This window comes from Pristiophorus japonicus, chromosome 8 (genome assembly GCF_044704955.1).
Source record: "Pristiophorus japonicus isolate sPriJap1 chromosome 8, sPriJap1.hap1, whole genome shotgun sequence".
NCBI classification, from domain to species: Eukaryota; Metazoa; Chordata; class Chondrichthyes; family Pristiophoridae; genus Pristiophorus; species Pristiophorus japonicus.
The window spans coordinates 115,007,363-115,027,463 of record NC_091984.1 but is presented as its reverse complement, the minus strand read 5'-3'; the positions used below and the strand labels follow the sequence as shown (position 1 = coordinate 115,027,463).

General features: G+C 44.9%; 1 non-coding gene across 1 annotated transcript; it reads left to right on the top strand.

Annotated features, from left to right (window-relative positions):
• Positions 1-14,616: 14,616 nt before the first annotated feature.
• On the top strand, positions 14,617-14,815 carry LOC139269980 (U2 spliceosomal RNA). The gene has a single exon (XR_011594382.1). It is a non-coding gene; the product is annotated as a U2 spliceosomal RNA (small nuclear RNA).
• Positions 14,816-20,101: the final 5,286 nt, after the last annotated feature.

Here is a 20,101-nt window from a genome sequence, read left to right as displayed (position 1 = left end):
CTCACAGCTTTAGTATCCCACAGTTTGTCGAATGCCCTCTGGCTCATTATCAATGCCCTCGTGTCCAGTTCCATCGATACCGGCACCGCATTAAATTTCACGTTGATCATTTCACGTTGATCATTGCTCTTAGTTAGGAACGAGTACAGTCCATACACTTGCTCCTCTGGTATCTCGGATTACGTATCCGGATCCATGCTAGTCTGACCATCATCCTCCACGTGGTGTGTCGCAGCACGCTTGCTCATCTGCAGACACTTGCGCTGGAGATGCCCCACTCTCAGACAGCCTTTGCAACTATATTGCTTAAATCGGCACTGCTGGTGCCAGTGATTTCCCCCACAACGCCGACACGGAGAAATTGGATGCATTCCCGCTGGCGGACTTTGGGCAGCCACAAGTTTTGCGTATGCAGTTGGGTAGGCCCTGCCATGTGCCGCTCTGCCGAACACCGAATCAATCATATTTACAGTACTTGCCGAGTTTTAATTTTTCACTGATATCTGCTTTAGACGTCTATCCGTCGTCATGCAAGACTGAGCGATCGTGATGGCCCTGTTCAAGTCCAACGTCTTCACCGCCAATAGTTTACGCAGGATCACCTCGTGGTTGAAGCCGATTACAAAGAAGTCCCGCAGCATGTCTGCCAACACAGCCCTGAACTTACACGGTCCCACTAGACGTCTCAGGTCGGCAATGAATTCCGACGCATTTTGGCCCTCTGAGCGATCGTGCGTGTAAAATCTATATCTCGAGATGATGATGCCTTCATGTGGCTTAAAGTGGTCCTGTATCAGTGTACTTAATTCTTCATCCGTCTTCTCTGTTGGACTCACAGGCAGGAATAGATTCTTTATCAGACCATAAATTTTTGGACCGCAATCCGTGAGGAACACCGCCTGGTGCCGATCTGCGTCGCTGACCTTCTCCATTTTGTTGGCCATGAAGAACTGGCTCAAACGGCTCACAAAGTCTGTCCAATCTTCTCCTTCCATGAATCGCTCTTACAATCCAATTGTGCTCATTTTTGCATGCAAAGGTTCTTGTTGCCTCGTCGCCAAATGTTGTGTATGCAATAAATGTTAGACTGAGTACTGTTTAACTCCAAGAGGTATGACCTCGGCTCTGCTTTAGTAAGGCCCAAAGTGACTAATATACAAAATGGCTGGCCTTTTATACTTGGGCTGCACACACGTGCATGCAGCCCAATGACCTTCAACAGTGATGCCATCTAATGGCTAGTGATCCCAAAAGTACATACATGACATTTACCTGGTCTGGCCTATATGTGACTGCAGACTCACAGCAATGCGATTGACTTTTAACTGCCCTCTGAAATAGCCTAGCAAGCCACTCAGTTGTATAAGGCGGCTCACCACCTTCTCGAGGACGATTTGGGATGGGCAATCAATGCTGGCCTTGCTGGCGACGCCCACATCCCGTGAATGAATAAAAAGATACTTAAATCACTGAAAAAAAAACAATGTTGAAGAAAGGTTGCGTAATGCTAGGTGCTCTAATTTCTTGCCTCAATTACCATTTTCATGAACTTTAATCATAGAGGGGATGTGTCTCTCTCCAACTGTGTTTGAAACGGCTTAAGCTTGTTCATAAAGGCAAATACACTTTGTGTAAAGTTGGGTAACAGCTTCAGATTTCCTTGCAATTCCAGATTTAACGTCCTGATGCAGCAATGAGTCTGCAACGTTAAAACTCACACAGTCTGTCAATTCAGGATGAGCATCATCTTTTTCTTCCACGAATACTCTCACTGGGTCGAGTAATTCACAGAAGACCAGCAATCTCTTTTCCTCTGGAAAGCCAGTGAAAGTATTACACACTGAAGGGTGAGATCTGAAGGGAGATTTCCTTCATTGGGTTCCTCAATCAGATTATTGAACTGTTGGTTTCAATGTGGTTCACAATTTCCAAACAATCTTCACGATGTGTTTCGGATTCAGATGCTTTGACCCCAGCTGCTCCCAATGAATGATAGAATGAAATATCCAGAACTCGAGAAATCTCACAAACTTGATTTGTGATACCGACATCGCTGACATGCCATCCATAGCAATGATAATAAGTTTCTATACTGGCACCCTTGGTTTTCTGCCTAACAGTCATCCACGCTTCCGTCACATCCATGCCCGGGTTCGATCTTTTAGTGACACGATACCAAGCAGTCCTTTCTTCACAGTGCAGTTATCAGGCACAGTCTGCACAAAGACTATTTGTTGAGATTTCTCCTTAATATCACGAGACTCGGGCTCTGAGATTTCCAGACCTCTGGATGTCTGAATGCAGTTAGGATTCAATGTCACTATTTTGTGACGATCTGAAATTCGCTTTTGTAATTGATTTCTTTTCTGGGCATAGGATACTTAACATATCATTGAAACATTTTCACAGAATCACCTTTGGAGCAAAGTTGATATTCAGTGTGACTTCATAAGCTAGAGTCATGGGGGTTGATTTTAAAAGAGATGTTAACACTACCCAGCCAGTGGAAACTGGGCAGATGGGCAATATTATCCTGCAGAGTTTTGCAGGTGGATGAGGTGCCCATCGGAAACAGGCAGGTGCCTCATAAATTAATGCATAAGAACATAAGAAATAGGAGCAGGAGTAGGCCATACGGCCCCTCGAACCTGCTTTACCATTCAATAAGATCTTGGCTGATCAACCTCAACTCCACTTTCCCGTTCGATCCCCATATCCCTTGATTCCCCTAGACTCAAAAAATCTATCCATCTCAGCCTTGAATATTTTCAGAGACTCGGCATCCCCAGTCCTCAGGGGCAGAAAATTCCAAAGATTCACAACCCTCTGAGTGAAGAAAATCCTCTTCATCTCAGTCTTAAATGGCCTACCTCTTATCCTGAGACTGAGCCCCAAAATTTTAGACATTCCAGCCAGGGGAAACAACCTCTCAGCATCTACCCTCTCAACCCCTTTCAGAATCTTGTATGTTTCAATGAGATCACTTCTCAGTCTTCTAAACTCCAGAAAGTATAGGCCCATTCTACACATCTCCCATCATAAGACAGCCCTCACATCCCAGGAATCAATCTAGTGAACCTTCATTGCATCGCCTCCAAGGCAAGTATATCCTTCCTTAGATAAGGAGACCAAAACTGTGCACAATACTCCAGGTGTGATCTCACCAAGGTCCTGTACAATTGTAGTGACTTCCTTAATCTTATACTCCAATCCCCTTGCAATAAAGGACAGCATACTATTTGCTTTCTTATGGCTTGCTGCACCTGCATACTAGCTTTCTCTGTTTCTTGCACAAGGACACGCAAATCTCTCCGAACAATATGTAAAAGTTTCTCACCATTTAAAAAAATATTCTGCTTTTCTATTCTTCCTACCAAAGTGAATAACCTCACAATTCCCTACATTATACTCTATCTGCCACTTTAATGCCCAATCACTTAGTCTATCTATATTCCTTTGCAGATGCTTTGTGTTCTCCTCACAGCTTATGTCCCACCTAGCTTTGCATCATCAGCAAATTTGGATACATTACACTCGGTTCCTTCATCTAGGTCATTAATATAGATTTTAAATAGCTGAGGCATTGCAGCACCCCACTAGTTACCGCCTGCCAGCCTGAAAAAGACCCATTTATCCTTACTCTCTGTTTTCTGTCCATTAACCAATCTTCGATCTATGCTAATACATTACCTCCAATCCCATAAGCCCTTATCTTGTATAATAATCTTTTATGTGGCACCTTATCGAATGCCTTTTGGAAATCCAAATATACTACATCCACTGGTTGCCCTTTATCTACCCTGCTAGTTACATCCTCCAAAAACTCTGACAAATTTGTCAAACACAATTTCACTTTCATAAAACCATGTTGACTCTGCCTAATAATGTTATGATTTTCTAAGTGCCCTGTCACCACTTCCTTAACAATGGATTCCAGCATTTTCCCGACAACTGATGTCAGGCTAACTGGCCTGTAGTTCGCTGTTTTCTCTCTTCCCTCCTTTCTTGAATAGTGGTGTTACATTTTCTACCTTCCAATCCGTTGGGACTGTTCCGGAATTTAGGGAATTTTGAAAGATCAAAACCATTGCATCCACTATTTCATCAGCTATCTCTTTTCGAACCCTTGGATGTAGGTTGTCAGGTCCAGGGGATTTGTTGGCTTTTAGTCCCATTAGTTTCTCCAGTACTTTTCCCCTACTTATATAAATTACATTAAGTTCCTCACCCTCATTAGACCCTTGATTTCCCCACTATTTTAGGTATGCTTTTTGCATCTTCTACTGTGAAGACAGATACAAAATATTTGTTTAACGTTTCTGCCATTTCCTTATCCCCCATAATAATTTCTCCTGCCTCAGACTCTAAGGAACAAATGTTTACTTTTGCTACTCTCTTCCTTTTTACACACTTATAGAAGCCCTTACAATCTGTATTTATATTTCTTGCTAGTTTTCTCTCAGTCTATTTTTTCCCTTTTTATCAATTTTTTGGTCATCCTTTGCTGATTTCTGAAACTCTCCCAATCCTCAGGCTTACTATTATTATTCGCAACATTATAAGCTTCTTCTTTCAATCTAAAGCTATCCTTAACTTCTTTAGTTAGAACATAATATAAGAAATAGGAGCAGGAGTAGGCCATTTGCCCCTGTGAGCCTGCTGCGCCATTTAATAAGATCATGGCTGATCTGATCATGGACTCAGCTCCACTTCCCTGCCCGCTACCCATAATCCTTTATTCCCTTATCGCTCAAAGATCTGTCTATCTCCACCTTAAATATATTCAATGACCCAACCACCACAGCTCTCTGGGGCAGAGAAATCCATAGATTTACAACTCTCTGAGAGAAGACATTTCTCCTCATCTCAGTTTTAAATGGGCGGTTCCTTATTCTGAGACTATGTCCCCTAGTTTTAGTTTCCCCTATGAGTGGAAATATCCTCTCTGCATCCACCTTGTTGAGCCCCCTCATTATCTTATATGTTTCGATAAGATCACCTTTCACTCTTCTGAACTCCAATGAGTTTAGGCCCAACCTACTCAACCTATCTTCATAAGTCAACCCCCTCATCTCCAGAATCAAACTAGTGAACCTTCTCTGAACAGCCTCCAATGCAAATATACAGAGACCAAAACTGCACGCAGTATTCCAGGTGTGGCCTCACCAATATCCTGTACAGTTGTAGCAGGACTTCTCTGCTTTTGTACTCCATTCTCTTTGCAATAAGGGCCAACATTCCATTTGCCTTCCTGATTACTTGCTGTACCTGCATACTAACTTTTTGTGTTTCATGCACAAGGACCTCCAGATCCCTCTGTACTGCAGCAGTCTGCAATTTTTCTCCATTTAAATTATACTGTGCTTTTCTATTTGTTCTGCCAAAGTGGATAACGTCACATTTTCCCACATTATCCCACATTATACTCCATCTGCCAAATTTTTGCCCACTCACTTAGCCTGTCTATATCCCTTAGTTAGCCGCAGATGGTTCACTTTTCCTCTGTAGTTTTTGTTTCTCAATACAAATCGGGGTTTTATTATGTCAATGGGACCCCAATGCTATTTGAACCTGGGCTTGAGGGGAGAGGCTGCTGCAACTTTCCTGTTAGACGGAAAGAGGTCTGCTGCTGGTCTGCAGACAGAAACCTTTCCTTTGGGGGTGCAGAAGCACCGCTCCAGGCCCCACAAGAATACCTGTGGCCTCCCATACTCCGGACTCCGCTTACCTGAGGGTAGCTAAAGGCTGCCTTATCTTCACCTGCTAGCAGCCTCTCTGCACCCTCTTCTCAACCGTGAAGGGCATCGGCAGCCGTTAATTGAGGCCCATTGGTTAAAATCGTCGTGTCTACCTCTGCCGGTTGGGAAAACATTCTCCGTCGGAAACACGCTCCAAGTTAAAATCTGCCCCACAGTCACAGCTTGGTTAGTAATTTACAGACAGCGTCTCTGATTTCCTGCTGACTTTGCAAGATTTTCACTTTTAATGACAATGTAAAAACCTTTAGGAAAGTCCTCCCCAAAGTGCTCAAGGTTAGTGCTGAAACGACATTGGAGGTTTGACCACTTGAATTGAGGCTGCTCTTAGACTTTCTCAACAGTTCTGCACTGGGACCCCTACCTCCTGTTGCTGCTCCAGATTTGAATGTCATTTGTGCACTGTGCTGGGAAATCAGATCTTGTGAGAATTCTCACGTCGTCGTGCAGTGGCATTTGAAATCAGAACAGTAGTCGGAGGTAAGAGTCTAATGTAGCGTGATGAGGGAGTCCGATACTGGTGTTTACTTTTGTCACTCTGCCTGTAAAATGCTGACTGTCCAAATTGTCATTGGTTGACATGTGTGATGTTTGCCTCCCAGTCAAAGAACATCATAGAAAGCTTTAGAAGTGGATGTGAATACAAGTTGTTGTTGTTGTTGTTTGTGAATGGGAGGTTGGGCACCAGATAGCAAGGAGTGACTAGAGAGAGGGGAGCAGACCATCACAATTACTACCTACGGCAGAATGCATGGTCAGCTCAAGATAATGGACTGAGCGTCTTGTACCCCATGGATACTTCACAGATTCCACCCCTCTCAGTAGGGCTGTTGGAGCGGCTATGCCAGACCGGCACAGTGCTGCACACAGTCTGGTTTTACCTCTATATTCAACCATCCTGGAAATGCCAGAGTGAGTTATGTATTGATGCTGCTTGAATTTCCAGGGGTGCCAGTCAGATACCTGCCCTTCCCTTGCAGTACACTTGACTTGGAGCAACTTGTGAAATTGGAATGGGAATACAGGGACAGGGTCTCAAATCCGGAAACCTCGGGACCGAGATCGTGCCGGTTTTTGGATTTTGGACAAGAAAACACCAGAGTGTCCGAAGAGCTGCTGAGACAGACAAAGTACCAATGGTGGCATGGGTCAGGTCGGTTCGGGCCGGGTCGAGGGTCTTTCGGCAAGCCTTGGACCGATCACACGCCATTTAAAACATAGCGGCGAAGCCGATAACTAGTCCAACCTGTCGGTTTTTGGACAATAATTCCGGATTTTATTTTACTGAATATCAAATTAGATTTTCTCAAAAATGTCTGGTTTTCGGACAATTTCAATTTTCAGACAGCCGGATTTGAGACATACCAGTACAAACTAATGACCTCCAACGCACCACCCACAGCCCCCCCGCCCCTCCGTACTTAAGATAGGGCTGTAAGTTTCCCCGCGCTACGTAAGACCTTCATATTTCCTTACTCAACCAAATACCTGTAAAATATATGTATGTATTCACTTTTCTTATATTAAAATGGAATCTTAAGTACCTTTCTTCTGATAATGTCATCTTGAAAAATGTTGCATGCAAAAGCTGGAGCCCAAAAATTCAGTTATTCTTTTTAACATGCCAGGTTGCATTAATAACAAAATTTCAAATTATAAACCATGGATTGTGCAGTAGTCAATGTATCTAAATTTTAAGTATATTTCAGTATGACTTAAATAGCTCCTAGCTTCTCTCTCTCAAAATTGTATCAGCAGGTATATCAAACCTATTAGTTTGTGTGATTGAATGAATCATATCCTGCTTGTGGAATTCGTGGGTAATTATTCCTAGAATTGAGCAAATATGTTTAAGCAACTCTGACTGGCATTATAATGGTCTATGTAGTCTAATGCGCTGGAGAAAATGATGTTGAAAGTATTGGATGAGAAATGAGCAGTGTTTTCTGTTGCACCCCCACATCCAATCCCTTGCACCTTGATGGAGGAAATGTATTGGCCACGGAGTCACGGTCAAACACTTCATTCATCAGCCACTACCTTCAAATGTATTGGCCTGATCCATGCAGTGCTCAAGTATAGTTCAAATTAAAAGTACCTTCTTAGTGGTGTCTAATAAATGGCACTTTCATTCATAATCGATCCTTAATGCGTTTTTGATAAAGCTCTTGATGGAGGCTTTTGAATTATGTGACTCGTTCGTTTGGTCTCTTAGGATGACAGCAAACCCTTAAACTGCAGCAGGCAAGGTAGATTGTGCTGATTGCTGACATGCCCTTTTGTTCATTGCCTCTGCAATCCCAAGTAAATATACATTGATGCAAGGTATGTTGTAGAAAAGCATCAGATTTATTGAAAGAAAACATAGATTTCTACTTAGTGCTAGACATATTACTACAAATGTTTTAGAAATGTATAATGAAATGTGAAATCTAGATAAATGTTTATTGTGTGATGAACTATATATATATATATTTATTTAAAAAGCAAATCTAGTTCAATTTGAAGACCATGGCTGGGGTTTTCTGCTTCTGTGCTCGCCAGCGCATAGCTTTCTACCCATTCATCTCAGACCCTGATTTTCTGCCCAAGGATTAGAGTCCACCACTCCCATCACCAGATGTGTCATATTGGGACCACATCAATCTCAAAAAGACATTGCTTATCTCCCCTTCTCATCCCCCTCCACACCCAATGAGAATAGTCACTAATTGTCATTAGAGAACTCACAAATGTGGATCTGAGGCCTCGCTTGGTAGACAGCAAGAACCAGGAACTAATTACAAGTGGCTTGATTAGCAGCACAACACAGCATTAAATGTACGAGTGTGTTACTGCTATTCTCCGAACCGCAGCATGAACAATACCATACCACCTGTTAGAGATGTGTAGTTTCAGCAGCAGCTGCCTGCCTCTCTGCATCTCAATCACGATAGGCACCATATCGTGGATATCTGAGCTTATATTCCCACTCCTATTTCTCATGTATATGCTGCCCCTTGGCGACATCATCCGGAAACACAGCGTCAGTTTCCACATGTACGCTGACGACACCCAGCTCTACCTCACTATCACTTCTCTCGACCCCTCCACGGTCTCTAAATTGTCAGACTGCTTGTCCGACATACATTCTGGATGAGCAGACATTTTCTCCAAGTGAATATTGGGAAAACTGAAGCCATTGTTTTCGATCCTCGCCACAAACTCTGTTCCCTAAACATGGACTCCATCCGTCTCCCCAACTCTTGTCTGAGACTGAACCAGACTGTTCGCAACCTTGGTGTCATATTTGTCCCTGAAATGAGCTTTCGACCACACATCCACAGCATAACTAAGACCACCTTTTTCCACCTCTGTAACTTTGCCCGTCTCAGCCCATGCCTCAGCTCATCCGCTGCTGAAGCCCTCATCCATGCCTTTGTTACCTCTAGACTTGACTATTCCAACGCATTCCTGGCTGGCCTCCCACATTCTAGGTTGAGTAGGTTGGGCCTATACTAGAGGTGCTCCAAAACTCAGCTGACCATGTCTTAACTTGCATCAAGTCTCGCTCACCCATTACACCTGTGCTCGCTGAGCTACATTGGCTTCCGGTTAAGCAACACCTCGATGTCAAAATTCTCATGCTTATTTTCAAATCCCTCCATGGCCTTGCCCCTCCCTATCTCTTGTAATCTCCTCCAGCCCCACAACCCCTTGAGATGTTTGGGCTCCTCTAATTCTGTCCTCCTGAGCATCCCTGATTGTAATCACTCAACCATTAGTGGCCGTGCCTTTTGTTGCCTAGGCCCCAAGCTCTGGAACTCGCTGCCTAAACCTCTCCACCTCTCTATCTCTCTTTCCTCCTTCAAGACGCTCCTCAAAACATACCTCTTTGACCAAGTGTTTGGTCACCTGCGCTAATTTCTACTTATGTCAAATTTTTATCACATAATGCTCCTGTGAAGTGCCTTGGGACGTTCCACTATGTTAAAGGTGCTATATAAACACAAGTTGGTGTTGTTGTATCTGAAAGCAGGTGACACCCAAAATGTGAATTTCTCCAAAAGCTGGGCATCTCCCTTCACTGTAATGGAAAGTCCAATGTAGGGCAGCTTGTTACATGCTGGCCATCTCGACTTTCCAGAAGTTCAAGTATAAAGCCACATACTAGGTTTACTCGTCACCAAGTATTTAATCCAGGTCTTCATGTGAGGGGCTTTAGCAAAAAAACAAGTCTGCCATGAGACTGATTCACTTCTCAGGTATTCAGTGATGTGTTACAATGGTTTCCCCTTAGATCTGGCACAGGGACCGGAGAAAGTCCTTCTGTTGAATACTTAGGATTCTTAAGCATTAAAGAGAGCTGTTTAGAGATGTCTTATACATCATTATCATAGGCTGTCCCTCGAAATCGAGGAAGACTTGCTTCCACTCCAAAAGTGAGTTCTCAGGTGGCTGTATAGTCCAATGTGGGAACTACAGTCTCTGTCACAGGTGAGACAGACAATGGTTGAAGGAAAGGGTGGGTATACACTGCAAGCTTAACCTGCAGTGGTACTTTGCTGCCTTGAAAAAAAATGAGAAGAGCAAAGTGTCATTTATTCCTTCTCAGTGTGCTAATTAAGATTGTGTCCAAGCTAAAGTTGCATAGTTGAACCCCTCCAGGTACAGATATGAATGAGGAACTGGAACGGATACCACTTGTATCTTGCAGTTCATGCCTTCAAGATCCCCTTTGAACCATGCAAAGCCATTTTACTCCAATGAGTAAAAAGCTCTTGCTCAGTTGGGCAACTGCTAAGATTAAATGGCCAAAGACAATTGCCTCATTGATATGTCTAAATCATTTCAGAGATTATTTTAATTGTTTCAACAATTAAATTTGTAGGAAATTCAACTTTTATAAGGTATGTGTCATAATATTTTAGGGTTGTCCATGATCTTTCCTCCTAAATAGTTCACACGGTTCTTCAGATTTTCATGAAATGTGATCACTAACCTCTTCAGGCTCCATTCACCATACTTGTTTATTCTTCACTAACTATCTTCTGTCTGAGAAGAATGCACTATTATGAACTTCACTGAATACAATGCACAGATTGAGCACATTATTGAGATCTACGCTCTGCCTGTATTCTGAAGTCACAATTGTTAAAAAGAGCTGTTTCTTCAAGGAATGGACTAAAGAATCTATTTTTAGCATTAAAAAAATATATATAGTGTTCCTAAGTGAGACGCCAAACCTTCCTAATATGGTATTCTGTATATTGACAACACTCCCCAATGTTCCAATTAAATTTTGATCTTTCTGTTGGAATCTCTAGTCTGCTGTCATAAGCCAAACAGCTCCTACTTTACTATCTTATTGGGTCAAGAAGCATTGGTGAGACATTTTTTTCTTCATCACTAACAGCAATACATTTGGGGAGAGACAGAGTTCCACTGTGAAGGGGTCAAATTTAAGATAATTATATTGCTATTACTAGACCTCTCACTCATCTTATACAAGTTGTATCGGCAATTCTACTTTCTAGAAATGTAATTGAAATGGAAGTGTGTATTCTGTATCAAGCTTTCAATATTTGGTGTTAAAATATTAAATGTTGTATTTTGTTGAAGTACCAGTGGCATTAAGTATTTTGTGCCTTTTTAAACATGTGCAAAAACAAAGAGAGCAATGGTCTAGTTAGTGACATAATGACAGCATTGTGTTCCCAAATGTAATTTTAATTTTGTAAAAATTCATAATTACCAGTCCAAATGTTTGCACTGTGGTAAATATATGTGCTGTGTGCACTTGCCGTGACCACCACAATGCTCGCATTTTAGCAGAGAAAGGTCTGTCGGGAATTACTTCTCACCGAAGACTCCCAAAATAATGAGCCTGCCCTTGGAAATCCTGGGCTAAAAATTGGATTTCCCCCGAAAATGGGCGCGGGGATCACGATGCACAGTCGCCCTATGTCCGCTGAAAGGAATGCAGGCAACATGCAACCTTCGTGTTGCATGCTAATTATAATGATTGTAGCGTTCAGCCCAGCGCTGAACACGCTGCTGAGCGACTGAATGCTCAGCAAGGCGCCCAGGTTCGTGCAAGGCAAGCACCAATGGAAGCTTGCTTCCACTTCTTAAAGGCAGTCTCCACCTCATAAAGGGCAGGTGCATTCTGCCCGCAGCAGCTCCTGCAACTAGCTGGGGGAAACGGTGCAAATGTCACAAGAAGGGAGAGAGCGTGCACCAAGGTTCTCTGATGCAGCACTGAAGGCCTTGGTGTAGGAGGTGGAAAGGAGGAGAGGGGTCCTATTTCCACAGGCATCCACGATGTCCTCCAAGCTAAATCAAAACCGTCAATGGGAGCAGATAGGCATAGCTGTCAATGCCGGCCGTGTCTCCCCGAGGACCCGGCTGCAGTGCAGGAAAGAGTTTAATGACATCACACGTGTGGTCAAGGACAGTGAATTAATCTTCAAATGCCATATCGCACCATCTGCACCACTAGCCTTACACACTACTTAATGCACCACACCTCCATCACTCATCTACCAACAACCTCAACCAAACACGACTCATACCTCACCTTCATCGCTTCACCTCACCCTCACACACTTAACACTGCTGCAAGACTCACACCTACATCTCACAGCTTTCACACACTGCCAGCTATTCAACCATTATAGGCACATCATCCAAACACATTGCACCACACTTACTGACACACTTCCTTTTCTCTTGCAAAACAAAGTGACTCACAATCAGAGCCAGCAGGGGCTACACACCTGCAAAATCTCTCCCCCCTGGGGGAGATGGTACTGGTCATTCTTGGGAGGGCAATTGCTGAGCCTGTAGCCAGTAGCAAGGCTGGAACAATTGATGATGATGGTATCCTTATACCTGATCTTGCTCCTCACATCCCACTTCCACCTCATCCCACAATCTCTCCTGAATTACAAGTATGCACCTCTTGCTTTCCCCCCTCCCCTCCCCTCCCCTCACCACAACCTTGTTGCCTTCTAGCCCAGACTGCTCCCGCCCTTGCCGAGGAGGTGCAGTCTACAGCCGGGCCTTCTAGGTTCACAACTGCTGGAGCATGTCCTGCAAGGCCATCTGTAGTCACCTCCACTGAAAGTCAGAAGTCTTCTTGGATAGTTTGATGTATAAAGTTGAATTGGAATGTTTGTTTTGTAGTGGCTTTCATTTCAGCATTGAGGCCAAGTGGATGCTGTGATGGTTCTTATCAGAGTGATGGTAAGGTGTGGGACTACTGGTGAATGTGGAATTTTGGTTGTGTTCATTGGTACCACAGTTAGATGAGTCGATCACGGACAGCCCTGGCAGAAAGGGGCTTTCTGGGTTGCCTCCTTCCTTCCATTCCCTCCTCTTCTGCTTCTTCCTCTGCTTGTCGCTGTATATCTGGTGGCAAGGGCTGAGCCCTCATGATAACGAGGTTGTGGATTACATAGCATACCATAACGAATCTTAAGGCGTGTTCTGTTGAGCATTGCAGGACTCCTCCAGAGCGGTCCAGGCTGCAGAACCGTTGCTTCAGCACCCCAATGGTCTGCGCCATGACGTTTCATGTGGCAGCATGAATTTCCTTGTAGCTGCGCTGGCCACATATGGTTGGGTTGCGGAGCGGAGTCATGAGCCAGGTAGTCAAGGGATGACCCTTGTTGTCCAGCAGCCAGCCTCTGGTTTGACGTGGTGCCTCAAAGACTGAAGGAACAGCAGGCTGGCGCAGAATAAAAGCATCATGACTGCTGTCAGGATACCGGGCATTCACCATCATGATGTGCTGAGCATGGTCACACACCAATTGCACATTCAGCGAGTGAAAGCCTTTGCAGTTGCGGTACATCTCAACATGTAGATGCGGTGCCCGCAAAGCCACGTGTGTGCAGACGATGGCACCCTGAGCCATGGGGAAGCCCGCTATCCTGGCAAAACCATGTGCTCCACCTGCTTCTCTCTGGTCAGAGGGAAGACAATGAAATCCCCTCTCCTGGTGTAAAGAGCTTCTGTCTATCTCTTATGCAACAGTGGACGGCAAACTGAGAGATGTTACAGATGTCGCCTGCTGCAGACTGGAAGGATCCCAGTGTGAAGTAACTCAGAGCCACGGTCACCTTCACAGCCACTGGCAGCACTGTCCTTGCCCTGGAGTGCGGCTGCAGGTCTGGTTGCAAGAGATGGCAGAGTTCTGTGAGCACCTCCTTTATAAAGCGCAGACGCCTCACACACTGCTCCTGGCTCAGGCTCAGGCTGAGGTAAGAGACTTGCTCTCGGAAGACACCAGGTGGGTAAGGCCTCCTGCTGAGAGCCCTTCCCTCCCTCCTCCACCTCCCCCTACGAACAGCTTGCCCTCTTCTTTGCTGCCTCTACTCCACCTCTCTGTCTTGTTACAGACCAAGGGGAATGACAACTAGAGCATCCATGACTGGGAGCAAGTGGTCTAAGCAGAACCCTGAAGTCAGAAGCAAGGCCTTCTCCACTTGCAACACCAGTCCCTGTCATCTCACCAACTTTAATCAACTCTAGAAAGCTCCAAACAGTTGCACAAACTTATACAGGGCCAGTAGAAATCAATCAGCAACTAACCTTTGAGTGGTTAGTTAAATATCGCTGGTGGGGGGTCCTTGCTGATGCTGAACGTATGTTCAGCTGTATGAGGTTGGCTTCAGTATTGACGATGAAAATGGCAGTGCTGATGTCAAATCAGCATTGCACGCTGATTGACGATGCAATCTGCAAATTCTGCATACATCTGGCGCCTGCTCCAAACGCCCGCCCTACCGCCCTCACCAAGATGGTGTCTGGCGAGACACCATAGCAGTGAAAAGTTGGGCACTGTGGAGCCGAATATTTTGCCCCCTGTGTTCTCCCCTCAATCTCGGCCTTTTGGCTAAGATCATGCGTAACTGACCTGACAGGGGAGTAACCATGACCAGAAAGTGGTTCTCCCTGGATCAGGAAGGTGATTCTCCTATGCTTTTTGGAAATAGGAGGTGGGTGGGTGGCACACATCCACCTCCATGGCACGAACCTGGTATTGCAGTACTTCCAGGAACAGTGCTTTGGCTCTAGGCCTTTTGGCTAAGAGCATTGGCGCAGAGTGATCCATGAATGGGCCCAAGGTGACCTTTGGCGTTTGTAATCTGACAAAGAATTGGAAAGATTGGCAACGAGTAAAACATTAAAAAAAAGATGCCCTTGATACTAATTCTTTAAAAAAAAATAGGTTAGGACTAAGCGAGCCTGAACACAGAATGGCAACCTATGCACTGTTCCAGCAGATTTCATGTGTATAATGTAAGAGCTAGGTTAGTATCACAAAGGATATGTTTTGAATGATTGTGAATTATTGAAGAATTTCTGTTTACAACGAGGTTGCGTTTTCATTTCCTCTAATCCTATTTGGATGACTTATTGAATGATTTCCATAACCTTATCTGTCATCATTACGATGGAATTTGCATGAGCATTGCTCTCATTTCTATTGTGCAAAAATACAGCCTTCACGATAATTGGATCTGATATAGAAACCATTATGTACAGTCCACATTCTCTGTCTGTTCTTTTGGTAAAAGTAAAGCTCCCGGGTATATTTTGCTTCTCCGTACTCTTGGGTAAGTGTATTATGAAATTCTACAAAAGATGTAGGCTATGTCCTATACATAAGAACCAGCCTTTTTCTGATTTTCCAGCACCCTAAGGCTTTTCATTTTTTAATACTGGTTTTCAAATCATATAGGTAAGGTTCAAATTCATTTGCAAACAAAGATAACAGAATGTCACTGAGAGCACTGGTTTATCAATGGATTATATTGATGACGGATGATATGGATAATTAGTTGCCCAGTAGCAAAGCAGTTGCACTCCGACCTTAGATCGTTCGATATATTCAAAAGGGAGTTAGATGTGGCCCTTACGGCTAAAGGGATCAAATGATATGGAGAGAAAGCAGGAATGGGGTACTGAAGTTGCATGATCAGCCATGATCACAGTGAATGGTGGTGCAGGCTCGAAGGGCCGAATGGCCTATTCCTGCACCTATTTTCTATGTTTCTATATTTCTATCCTGCCAGAAGTTGAGACTTCGTTCGGTCTGTCATAAGTGTGAAGTATTAACATGTTCACCAGTGTGGGCATTTACACCATAGAAAGACAAACTCGCACCACCTTTCCTTGAAGGTTACCACATGTATCCTAACCTGTAACTTTTAGCTGCCTGCAGATAAGTTGATAGTTTCCCCCTTCCTACTAGAGGTAACTCAGTCGAAACAAAAAAAGAATTGCATATTAAAAAGTGAATGTAGATGTTACCAATTAGTATTCGCAATTAATATCTACTAGTTTAGTTCAAATTTATTTAACTTCCCTATAGTTTAAAACATTTCTTGCAGCAAATCTAATTAAACATATTGGTGCCACCCACCACAACAATGTCCTGTCTACAGCCCTTTCTGCAGATGACTATTGTTCAGTTTTAGCGTGGATTTCTGGTGCTTGCTTGCCCAGTTGGCATGACTGCTGTTATTTATTAATTCAGCCGCCGTTCCAACATTTCTGACCAGGTAATATAGTCCTGGCAGTCTGACTCTCTTGCTGTGGGAAAACATGCAGTGCTTGGTGCTGACCTCATGTTATCATGTTCCACAATAGCATGAGGATTGTAATATCTTTACAATGATATGGACCTTTCCCATACTATAGCAACCTTCCTGGTGTCCAGCACATGTTGCGCTGGAAGGCATTGAGATCAATGGAATGGCTATAGACTTAAAGAAACATGCCGCACAGAAGGAGGCCATTCAGCCCATCGTGCCTGCACCGGCTCTTTGAAAGAGCTGTCCACCCTCCCCTCTTTCCCCATATCCCTGTAAATGTTTCCTTTTCAAGTATAGATCCTTTTTGCTGTGCCAGCAGCTTTAAAGGGCCATTGGTCACCCTTAACGCTGCCCTACTACTGAGGGGGAGAAATAACTGGAGCAGGGCAATGGCGCAGCTTTGGAGATCCTGTAGCGAAGGACAGTGTGGAGGAAAATCCACCAGTGGAGAGCCAGAGCAGAGCGTATGATAGTTGCTGAAAAAGTGAATAGTGTCATATCTGTGGCCACATCCCATGATCAGGGCAGGAAGAAGTTAACTGCTCTTTACAATGTTGCTCAGGTGAATGTGCTCAGACTTTGCCCAATTTTACAGTCTTGCCTCGCAACGTATGTTAACTTTCCCTGTGACCCATTCAATGGGACAAGCTGCAAACACCAAACATGCTGCACAAACCAGGTGCCTGCTTGTTTCACCACTCACTTAAGGTCGCTGCTGGACTGGGCACTTGAGTGACACGCAACTTCTCTCTGATTCCTCATTCCAGGGCCAGCCTGAGGCTCCTCCAACTGCTGAGCCTGGGATTCGAACCTCACACGACCTTCCGACAATTGCCGTTTGATAGATCACCATTAGCATTTTGTACAATCATTTGCGAGTGTGCCGAACAATCTGCCAAATTTGTGGCCTCTATGTCCATAACCTGAATCTGTGCAATGCTGCATGAATGCCTGGTTGAGCTGCAGATCACTGTGGATGGGACAGGATTTGCTGTAAATGGGGGCCCAATGTCACCAGAGCCTCGGTCAAAGCATTCATTATGGAACCTGTTATATATGTGGACTTGTATTTACTCTGTACAGCCACCAGAGGGCTCATCCCCTGGAGTCCCAAGGGATCCCATAATCCCTTGGGAGCACAGTTATTTAAGGAGGCTTCACAGGTTGGAGAGGCACTCTGGAGACCTGCAATAAAAGACTAAGGTCACACTTCACTTTGAGCTCACAGTGTTCAGTCTGACTCTTTCTCCATACACAACAGAAGCCATGCCTGAGGTTGGAATCTCAGCCAATGGGGGTGTCACTTCAAGGGATCACTCCAGAGATATTAATGAAATAATAGCAGAAACTTATTTACATAGAGAGTGGTGGGAAGGTGGAACTCGCTACCACAAGGAGTAGCGAATAGCATAGATGCATTTAAGGGGAAGCTAGATAAATATATGAGGGAGAAAGGAATAGAAGGATATTTTGATAGGGTGAGAAGGGGTAGGGTTAGGAGGAGGCTCGTGTGAAGCATTAACACCGGCATGGACCAGTTGGGCTGGTAAATCATTGATTTCCATCAATCAAGCAACTGTCAACTGCAAGATGCAGCTCTGTTGCTGGTTGTGAGTTTTGACAGTTATCTCCCAGTTGCTTTGAAGGACCTATTGGCATAAAAGTTGACGGCACTGGTCACCTTGACAACCACTGACTGCAGTGTCTTTATTCTCAGAACAGTTTCTAGCTGCAGGAAACGGCACAATTTTGTAACTGGTCTCCCTAGTCAATATGTCTGCAGGCAGATCCCTTTCAAAATGTCCAGGTACGCTTGCCTCGTATTGTGCACACAGGTGGTGGCGTAAGGGCAGCTCTTTCTTGAGTGCCAAGGAGGTAAATGACCCTGCTTTGCATGCCTCCTCCTGCTCCAGAATTTACAGAGAGAGGAAAGGCCTGTGGGATACCCATTAGTCTTGTGTAAGATCGGGACCATTAAGGTTCCCTTGGCAAACACACCGAGATGAGAGAAGGGGTGATGGTTTAAGATGATCAAAGAAAGAAAGACTTGCATTTGTATAGCGCCTTTTATGACCACTGGACGTCTCAAAGCACTTTACAGCTAATGAAGTACTTTTGAAGTGTGGTCACTGTTGTAATGTGGGAAAGGTAGCAGCCAATTTGTGCACAGCAAGCTCCCACAAACAGCAATGTGATAATGACCAGATAATCTGTTTTTGTTATGTTGATTGAGGGATAAAGATTGGCCAGGACACCAGGGATAGCTCTTCTGCTCTGCTTCAAAATAATGCCTTGGGATCTCCAACGTCCACCTCGGTTTAACGTCTCATTCAAAAGACGGCACCTTCGTCACTACAATGCTCCCTCAACACTGCACTGGAGTGTCATCCTCGATTTTTGTGCTCAAGTCTCTGAACCCACAATCTTCTGCCTCAGATTGCGCTACCCACGGAGCCACGGCTGACACTGTCAGAACAGCTTGAGGAATAAAAGCAAAAAAACCAAACAACGTTGACGCCGGGCAAATAACTGGGTCGATAGAGAGCCACCAGCTATCAACCAGACCATCTTTTAGTAAACAGCTGACATAGCTGAAGGGGCCGACTGACCAGTGCCAGTTCTTTGTGGGCGGTGTGCTTCTGCAACTCAGTCGAGGTGCCGAGGAAAACATCGGCCATTAAAAAAAAATAGGATCTTTCTGAGCGGAGTGCATGCTAACTGTGCTGGCTCTCAGCCGCTTCCCGACCACTTGATGCCTTTCTATGGCACTGACCTCGGTGCCTGATGATAGCCCCACTGCCTCCTGATGAATGGGATTTCTCTTTCCTGGCTTTCAAATCCTCCTTGTTCATGGCGTGAAATGTTAATGAGATTATAGACGTCATCATCGTCATCATCATAGGCAGTGCCTCGGAATCGAAGAAGACTTGCTTCCACTCTTCAAATGAGTCCTTGGGCGTCTGAACAGTCCAATACGAGAGCCACAGTCCCTGTCACAGGTAGGACAGATAGTCGTTGAGGGTAAGGGAGGGTGGGACAGATTTGCTGCAAGCTCTTTCTGCTGCTTGCGCTTGATTTCTGCATGCTCTCCGCGATGACACTCGAGGAGCTCGGCGCCCTCCCGGATGCACTTCCTCCACTTAGGGCGGACTTTGGCCAGGGACTCCGGGTGTCGGTGGGGGTGTTGCACTTTATCAGGGAGGCTTTGTGGGTGTCCTTGTAATGTATCCTCTGCCCACCTTTTGGCTCGTTTGACGTGAAGGACTTCCGAATAGAGCGCTGCTTTGGGAGTCTCGTGTCTGGCATTCGAACTATGTGGCCTGCCCAGTGGAGCTGATCAAGTGTGGTCAGTGCTTCAATGCTGAGGATGTTGGCCTGGTCGGGGACACTAATGTTGGTGCGTCTGTCCTCCCAGGGGATTTGTAGGATCTTGTGGAGACATCGTTGGTGGTATTTCTCCAGCGACTTGAGGTGTCTACTGTATTGATGTGTCGTGGAATCGTAGGCCTGGATTTTCGACTTTGCTCATTGCAGGGAGGTAATGGTAGCGCGGTGGTCCTGATAACGCCCAGGAACAGTTTGCGCCTCAGTCAGCAAAATTGGGCAGCAGGGCCCTGAGTGTGGGGCGGAGCGCTACGGGAGGCATTGTACACCTCTCAGGGCGCTACGCTGGCTGAGCAAGCGGAAATCCCGAGCTAAACAGCTGTCTTCGGAGCGCTGTAAGAGGGGCCTGGGGAGAAATAGAAAACCTGAAAAAAA